This window comes from Lolium rigidum, chromosome 7 (assembly GCF_022539505.1).
Source record: "Lolium rigidum isolate FL_2022 chromosome 7, APGP_CSIRO_Lrig_0.1, whole genome shotgun sequence".
NCBI lineage: Eukaryota > Viridiplantae > Streptophyta > Magnoliopsida > Poales > Poaceae > Lolium > Lolium rigidum.
Window position 1 is genome coordinate 65,976,319 of NC_061514.1, and position 8,949 is coordinate 65,985,267.

Sequence of the window (8,949 nt, forward strand, 5' to 3'; positions counted from 1 at the left end):
CCTGCAGTGGAAGGACCCAACCAAGATTTGGGTCGGCTTCAGGAATCCTTGTACGGCCAAAGGTATGGAAATTTTCTATGCCGCCACTACCATCACGTTGGCAATGGCAAGAAGACACTGTTTTGGTTTGCACCGTGGCTTCGGGGTAGAAAGCCAATTGAGGTGGTGCCTCTTATTTTCTCCGCTTTCAAGAGAAATAACTGGAAAGTGGCCCAAGTTTTTCATGATAATGCATGGGTGGGAAAAGTGGATTTGGAGAAAGATTTTCTTCTCTTTTTCTCTTTGGTCTAGTTTTTATTTCTCTTTTTTCTAAATCAAATGTTTTATCTTGTAGAAAATTATTATTAGCTCTTTTTGTTAAAATAATATAAATATTTTTTATTGAAACATCGCTCATATAATATAAATGTTCATATTAAAAAATCTATTAGAAAATCGTTCAAATCATTAATGTTCATATTAGAAAAAATATACAAGTAACATAAATATTCATATTGAGAAAAAATCAAATAAGAGAAATATTTTTTTTTTGGAAAACCATTCAAAGTGGGATAAATTTCCTTCTTAAAAATGTTTATAAATTTAAACGTTTATTTATTTATTTTATACATACCTGAGTATTTATTGTTTGCAACGAATTTTTCTTTTCTTCTTATTTGACAAACGACAACACAAATTTCTGTAAAAATAAAAATGAAAAGGAAAAAGTAAAACAAAAAAAACAAAAACAAAATATTATTTTCTCTTATCCATATTAGTTGTCACTAATATCGATGTAGCTAGACATATTTTTATTTAGATACAACCATGACAGACTTAGCTTCTGCTAACGGGCTGGCCGAAGAGCGAGCACCATGCGGGTGGAACATATTGCCACATGGGTTGGGCGATATATAGGTCCTATTCTCCGCTTAAGGCGGGATTCAGTTGGTACCACCTAGAGCCCTTCATTCATGGACCTCTGTGAATGCTGCTCAACAACATGTACTCATCTTTTTGTTTTTCTATTTTTTTATTTCATGTTTTTTATTCTGTTTTCTTTTTTTTGGAAAAAACATTTGTAAAATCAAAACTGAGCCAATTTAAAATCTAAACATATTTCAAATTTAACCTTTTTAGATCTGAATAATTTTCCAAATCTAAATAGTATTTAAGTTTGAACATTTTTTTAATTTGAATGTTCATGAAATCTAGACAAGTTTTCAAATTTGCGTAACTTCTAAATTCAAATAGTTATTAAAAAGCTGCATAATTTGTTTCAATAAAGAAAAACAAAAACAGAAAGAAAACCCATAGATAGAAACCCATGCATGCGGCGCTTCCCTAGCACACGTAACGAGTGGGTGATAAAGGTTGCCCTCCTCAAAGTATATGAGATCTTAGTTTTTGTCTTTAGGCCCGTCTTTGGGTCCCTAATCTATACTTCTTATAAAATAAAACCCAACTAAGTGCAATTAATATTTGGCTATCTCAACATGCAAGTTATCCACATCACCTACTTCCTTAACCAATTATTTATCCACCTCATCCCACTAAGAGTGATCCTTATTTATTATCTATCTCTACATGCAAGATATTTAGATTATCTATTTTAATCATTAAACTAGCAATGTCACCTTCTCTAAATCAATCACGTACACCTCTAAAATATAAAAATCTAAAAAAATTCAATACTTATCAATTTCATGGCTATTAAATTTAGTGTCTCAACTACTATGACCAACTAAATATTGCATATTCTATAAACCAAGTTTTATGTGTTTTATTATATTTCTTAAAGAGATACCCGCTGCAACACGCGGGGTATTGTTCTAGTTTACCCTACAAAAATGCCATGCAATAATCAGTCCAAACAGGCCTTCTACGTTGGCTGACCGGTATGATTTCTTTTTCGATAAAAGAAATATATTAATATCAAAAGATACCAATTACATTCAACCGGTATGCTGGAAGCGCCCATTTTATTCCGCTCAATAAAAAAGGAAGATGCCATTTTATGTTTGGATAGATTAAAAAAATTTGCTATGTTGGTCAAAACATATTTCTTGTATTTACAAATATCACCACCTAAACACGGTCTTATTTGTTTTAGTATTTTTCTTTTGTGTCAAAACAATAAAAATGTATATCCTATGGGATGTTTTATTTGTTGTTAAAAAAATCATGCTGCCTAAATATTATAACGGACACCGTGCCGCCCTACGGGATTAAATTTCCCATCCACGGGTCCCTGTCCTGATACCCCTAATGTCCATTTTGCCTTCAAATCCCGCATTTTCTTCTATGTAGAAATAAACACCACTGCTTTTGCTTCAATGCAGCAAAAATATTTAGCCACAAAATAAAAAAGGAAAAGGCTGAGCTTACAGGGGGACCTCACGGAAGATCTCGTAGAAAGAAAAAAACGATATTGTACCTAAACCAACCTCGTTGAAGACATCAACCGAGACCTTGCCCGAGACTTGGTAGCAAAATTATTCTGCAAATCTAGTAAAACCGCATAAAAACTTTCCTGTGTAGCAAGATTTTTTTGGCTGTAGCAAAATCACCAAACACGACCAGTGCTAGTAGCAATAAGAGAAGCATTGTTGGAAGCGCCCCAAATCACCGCCGGAAGTACAACTACCCAACATTTGCAACAATGACGTCCCCAACATCATCAACATCATTCCTTTTGTAGCAACAGACTTCACGCTAGCAGCAACTTCAGATCACCGCTCTGCCCTTCCTGCCAAAGCTTGGCCGCCATGGCTAAATCTCCGCGAGCTCGCTAGCTAGCATCAACTGGGTAGAAATCCTTCGCTACCATGCCTCCCTCCCTGGTTCATTTCGCTTGTACCTTGATACGTCCCAAACGTATCTATAATTTCTTATGTTCCATGCTACTTTTATGATGATACTCACATGTTTTATACACATTATATGTCATTATTATGCATTTTCCCAAGACTAACCTATTGACGAGATGCCGAAGAGCAAGTTGTCTGTTTTCTCGTCGTTTTTGGTTTCGAAATCCTAGTAAGGAAATATTCTCGAATTGGACGAAATCAACGCCCGAGGGCCTATTTTTCCATGAAGCTTCCAGAAGACCGAGGGAGATACGAAGTGGGGCCACGGGGCGCCGCCACACTAGGGCGGCGCGGCCTAGAGGGGGCCCGCGTGGCCCTAGCGTCTGGGGCCCCCGTGACTCCTCCGAATCTGCACTTCCGCCTACTTAAAGCCTTCGTCGCGAATACCCCAGTACCGAGAGCCACGATACGAAAAACCTTCCAGAGACGCCGCCGCCGCCAATCCCATCTCGGGGATTCAGGAGATCGCCTCCGGCACCCTGCCGGAGAGGGAAATCATCTCCCGGAGGTCTCTTCATCGCCATGATCGCCTCCGGATCGATGTGTGAGTAGTCCACTGATGACCCACAAGTATAGGGGATCGCAACAGTCTTCGAGGGAAGTAAAACCCAATTTATTGATTCGACACAAGGGGAGACAAAGATTACTTGAAAGCCTTAACAGCGGAGTTGTCAATTCAGCTGCACCTGGAAACAGACTTGCTCGCAAGAGTTTATCAGTAGTAACAGCTTTATAGCAAGGTAGCGTAGTGAAATAACAACGAGCAGAAGTAACGGAAACAGCAGTAGTGATTATAGTAAACAGCAGGATTAAAATACCGTAGGCACGGGGACGGATAACGGGCGTTGCATGGATGAGAGAAACTCATGTAACAATCATAGCAGGGCATTTGCGAGATAATAATAAAACGGTATCCAAGTACTAATCAATCAATAGGCATGTGTTCCAATTATAGTCGTACGTGCTCGCAATGAGAAACTTGCACAACATCTTTTGTCCTACCAGCCGGTGGCAGCTGGGCCTCTAGGGAAACTATCTGGATATTAAGGTACTCCTTTTAATAGAGTACCGGAGCAAAGCATTAACACTCCGTGAACACATGTGATCCTCACATCACTACCATCCCTCCGGTTGTCCCGATTTGCGTCACTTCGGGGCCATTGGTTCCGGACAGCGACATGTGTATACAACTTGCGGGTAAGACCATAAACAATGAATATCATGATGAAACAATAACATGTTCAGATCTGAGATCATGGCACTCGGGCCCTAGTGACAAGCATTAAGCATAACAAGTTGCAACAATATCATCAAAGTACCAATTACGGACACTAGGCACTATGCCCTAACAATCTTATGCTATTACATGACCAATCTCATCCAATCCCTACCATCCCCTTCGGCCTACAGCGGGGGAATTACTCACACATGGATGGGGGAAACATGGCTGGTTGATGGAGAGGCGTTGGCGGTGATGGCGGCGATGATCTCCTCCAATTCCCCGTCCCGGCGGAGTGCCGAACGGAGACTTCGGCTCCCGAGACGGAGTTTCGCGATGTGGCGGCGTTCCGGAGGGTTTCGAGCGACTTCGACTTCTCTCCGTGCGTTTTAGGTCGAGGCCAATAAGTAGTCCGAAGGAGGGCGTCGGAGGCCGGCCGAGGGGGCCACACCATAGGGCCGCGCGGGCCCCCTAGGCCGCGCCGCCTTATGGTGTGGGGCCCTCGGGCCTCCACTTGATTTGTCCTTCGGCTCCGTCGTATTCGGGAAAATAGGGCCTTCGTCAAAATCCCGAGGTTTTTCCCCGAAAGTTGGATTTCTGCACAAAAACGAGACACCAGAACAGTTCTGCTGAAAACAGCGTTAGTCCGTGTTAGTTGCATCCAAAATACACAAATTAGAGGCAAAACAATAGCAAAAGTGTTCGGGAAAGTAGATACGTTTTGGACGTATCATCCACCCCTGGACTATGGGTCCATAGCAGTAGCTAGATGGTTGTTTTCTCCTTATTGTGCTATCATGTTAGATCTTGTGAGCTGCCTATCATGATCAAGATCATCAATTTGTAATCCTACATGTTGTGTTTGTTGGGATCCGATGAATATTGAATACTATGTCAAGTTGATTATCAATCTATCATATATGTTGTTTATGTTCTTGCATGCTCTCCGTTGCTAGTAGAGGCTCTGGCCAAGTTGATACTTGTGACTCCAAGAGGAGTATTTATGCTCGATAGTGGGTTCATGCCTCCATTGAATCTGGGACGATGACGTAAAGTTCTAAGGTTGTGGATGTGTTGTTGCCACTAGGGATAAAACATCGATGCTTTGTCTAAGGATATTTGTGTTGATTACATTACGCACCATACTTAATGCAATTGTCTGTTGTTTGCAACTTAATATTGGAAGGGGTTCGGATGATAACCTGAAGGTGGACTTTTTAGGCATAGATGCATGCTGGATAGTCTATGTACTTTGTCGTAATGCCCTGATTAAATCTCATAGTACTCATCATGATATATGTATGTGCATTGTTATGCCTTCTTTATTTGTCAATTGCTCAACCGTAATTTGTTCACCCAACATCTGTTTATCTTATGGGAGAGACACCACTAGTGAACTGTGGACCCCAGTCCAATTCTTTACATCTGAAATACAATCTACTGCAATTGTTCTTTACTGTTCTTCGCAAACAAACATCATCATCCACACTATACATCTAATCCTTTGTTTACAGAGCAAGTCAGGTGAGATTGACAACCTCACTGTTACGTTGGGGCAAAGTACTTTGATTGTGTTGTGCAGGTTCCACGTTGGCACCGGAATCCCTGGTGTTGCGCCGCACTACACTCCGCCACCAAATAACTTCACGTGTTCCTTGACTCCTACTGGTTCGATAACCTTGGTTTCTTTCTGAGGGAAAACTTGCTGCTGTGCGCATCACACCTTCCTCTTGGGGTTCCCAACGGACGTGTGCTTACACGCCATCATACCTTCCCTCGCCACGGTGCTACAACAGCTGAGTAGCCTTCACCACAAAATCCACCACTCCCCACCCCGTGTCAACTGAGTAGAAATCTATAGTATACTTTGACGATAATCTTGTTTGCGGGTCTCTTCATTGATGTTAGCCTGAGAAAAAAAATTCGGAAATGAGGCGGGGCAAGAAATTTGCTTAGGCATGGTGCTGATATGGACCTACCTGTTATATTTTCGGAATTCAGATTTTTAACATTTATGGGTCAGGTACTGTGCTGGGTGCGCCTACTTATCGGTTCACGGCGTGAGGGGTTGGCGCATCGCCTGAAGGCGACCGCGAGTGGGCCGGCCCATTAATTCATTCGTACGCCAAAACTATATGCTCTTTCTATCTGTCCTACATGATCCTGCCTATAGCCTAGCGGTTGCAGCTCGGCTTGAGCACTCGAATTTAAAATTTACTCAAATTTGAAATAAAAAAATCAAAAAAGAAAAGAAGGAAAAACGAAAGAAAAAATAACAGAAAAACAAAAAACCGTCAGAACCAGTGAAAATTGACAGAAAAAAAAACTAAACCGAAACGTTCAAGAAAGGTACTAAAGCCGAAATCCCTGAACACGTGTACATGGGCCGCGGCCCAACTTCATCTCCCACGCGTGCCCGCGTTAATAGGCAAATCCTATACACCTACCAGGTCGGTGCCTACCAGGCACCGCACACCCTGGTCGGGTAGGGCCTGTCCCATTTTCACCTTTTTCTTTTTTTGTTTTCGTTTTCTGTTTCTATTTCTGTTTTTTCTTTTCTTTCTTTTTGTGTTTTATTTTTTGTTTCCTTTTCTTTTCTGTTTATTTTTATTTTTGTTCAAAATTGAAAAAGTTCAAAATTGAAAATATTTCAAATTCGAGAAACGTTCAAATTTGAAAATTGTTCAAAATGAAAAATGTTTAAAGCTAAAAATTGTTCTTATTCAAAAAATGTTCATAATCAAAAAAATGTTCAAATTTAAAATATGTTCATTTTCTAAAAATGTTCAAATTTTTGGGAAAAATCGAATTTTTTTAAAAATGGTCAATCTTAAAAATGTTCAAATTTTGAAAAATGTTCTAAAAAAATATTCAAATTTTGAAAAACAATATTCAAACATAAAAAAGGTTAAAATCCAAAAATTGTTCAAATTTGAAAAATGTTCAAATCCAAAAATTGTTCAAATTCGAAAATTGTTCATATAAAAAAAAACTCGATTTTTTTTCAATTTTTCGAAAATATACAAATTTTAAAATATTCAGATTTTGAAAGTTCATATTATAAAAAAATCCAAAAAAAATTAACATTAGCATTTTATATTTATAAAAAAGAAAAGAAATGAAACAGAAAAAGAGAAAAACAGGAAAAAAACATAAAAAAGAAAAAGAAACGTGACTGGGCCGGCCCAACAGGCTCCCTTGGGGGTGCGGTACCTGGTCCGCACCGACCAGGGTGGTGTATAGCACCTCCCGCGTTAATACGTCCCGGCGATGTATACAAATTTCACGGGCCTGCTGCTACAGCCCGGGTGGTAGCAGGCCTGGGCTACCGCCCCTAATCTCCCAGACTTGTCTATGGGCCTAAATCCACCCTGTTGTATGATGAACTACAGTGATGCCAGGGGTTTTGAGCCTTTGATCGACCTCGCACTCATTTGAGATGAAGTGAACAAGAAAATGCTTTGTATTTTCTGTCCTGCCGTGCGATGAGGAGAGATGGTGGGGGCGGTGCACGCGACCGGCAGACGTGGTTAGTTGTCATGGTCTGGCTCTAAGCAAAACGGCCGGTTTGCGGGGTGGTTGAGCGGTAGGGCGGCAGACGGTGGGAAAGGACCTTGGGCGGAAGATTGCACGTCGGCAGCGCGTCACGTCATGTAAGTACTAAGAGTAAAGTCTGAAATAAACCCTGTACTCGTGTAGGGTGTCCGAATCAAACCATGTATTCCTAATCCCTGAAATCAGAACCCTGAACTTCATGTTCCCAGTCTTTACGTCCGTGAAGCTGTGCTTCCAACGGGATTTGCTGAGGTTCAAGAAGTCAACACCAGGATTGCTCACTCAAAAGATCCGAATGGCGAGCCCGCCCTTTGCCCTTCGTCGTCCTTGCACGCCAGAGCCGTACATCTGCTGCACTGTGGTGATCATTGTCGTGCTCGCCGTCTCCGCGGCCAAAGGTGAATCTAACCCGCGCGGTTCAAAGTCACGCTGCCGGGCGGCGAACTTGTCAGCGCGAGGTGGAGAAAAACGAAGCGAGCTGTAGGCCACGCGCCGTCGAGCTGCAGGTCGTGCGCCACTGTGCAGGCCGCGCCGTCGAAGCTGCAGGTCGTTCGTCACGGTGCAGCCGTGCAGGCAGCAGGCCGCGCCATCGAGCTACATGTCGTGCGCCACGGCATCAGTGCAGCAGGCCGCGCCGTCGAGCCGCGAGTCCTTCGCCACGGTGCAGCCGTGCGGCAGCAGGCCGCGTCGTCGAGCTACATGTCGTGCGCCACGGTCAGGCAGCGAGGCCGCATCGTCGAGCTGCAGGTCGCACGTCGTGCCGCAGGCCACAACGTCGAGATCCAGCTGGTCGCGCGCCACTCTGCAGGGTGAACCTTGAGGTCCAGGTCATGCGCCCTGCTGCAGGTCGAACCGTCGTGGTTCCGGTCGCGCGCCGTCGAGCTCCTGCTGGTCGCGCGCCGCTCTGCAGGTCGAACCGTCGAGGTTCAGGTCACGCGTCGTCGAGCTCCCTGTCGCGCGTCGTCGAGCTCCCGGTCGCGCGCCATACTGGAGGCCGCGCCGTCGAGATCCCGGTCGAGCGCCGTGTCCGCGGGCGAGGTGACGATCTCTAGGCCTTGTTGTCGATCTCCACGCCGCACATGATTTTGTGGGAACGCCCGGGAGGTAAGCGGTGTAGGGAACGCTCGGGGAGGGAGGGGAGTCGGAGGAGAAGGGTATGACGCCGGGAGGTTGTCAAGGAGCTGCTGAGGAGGCTTCGCTCTTGAGATCCACGCCGCGCACGATTTTGAGGGGCCATGCGGGCACCGCGGTGGAGGGAACGCCGGAGAGAGGAGCGATCGTTAGAGAACAGAGATATTTCGAGAAAAAGATAGAGGGGATGATGAA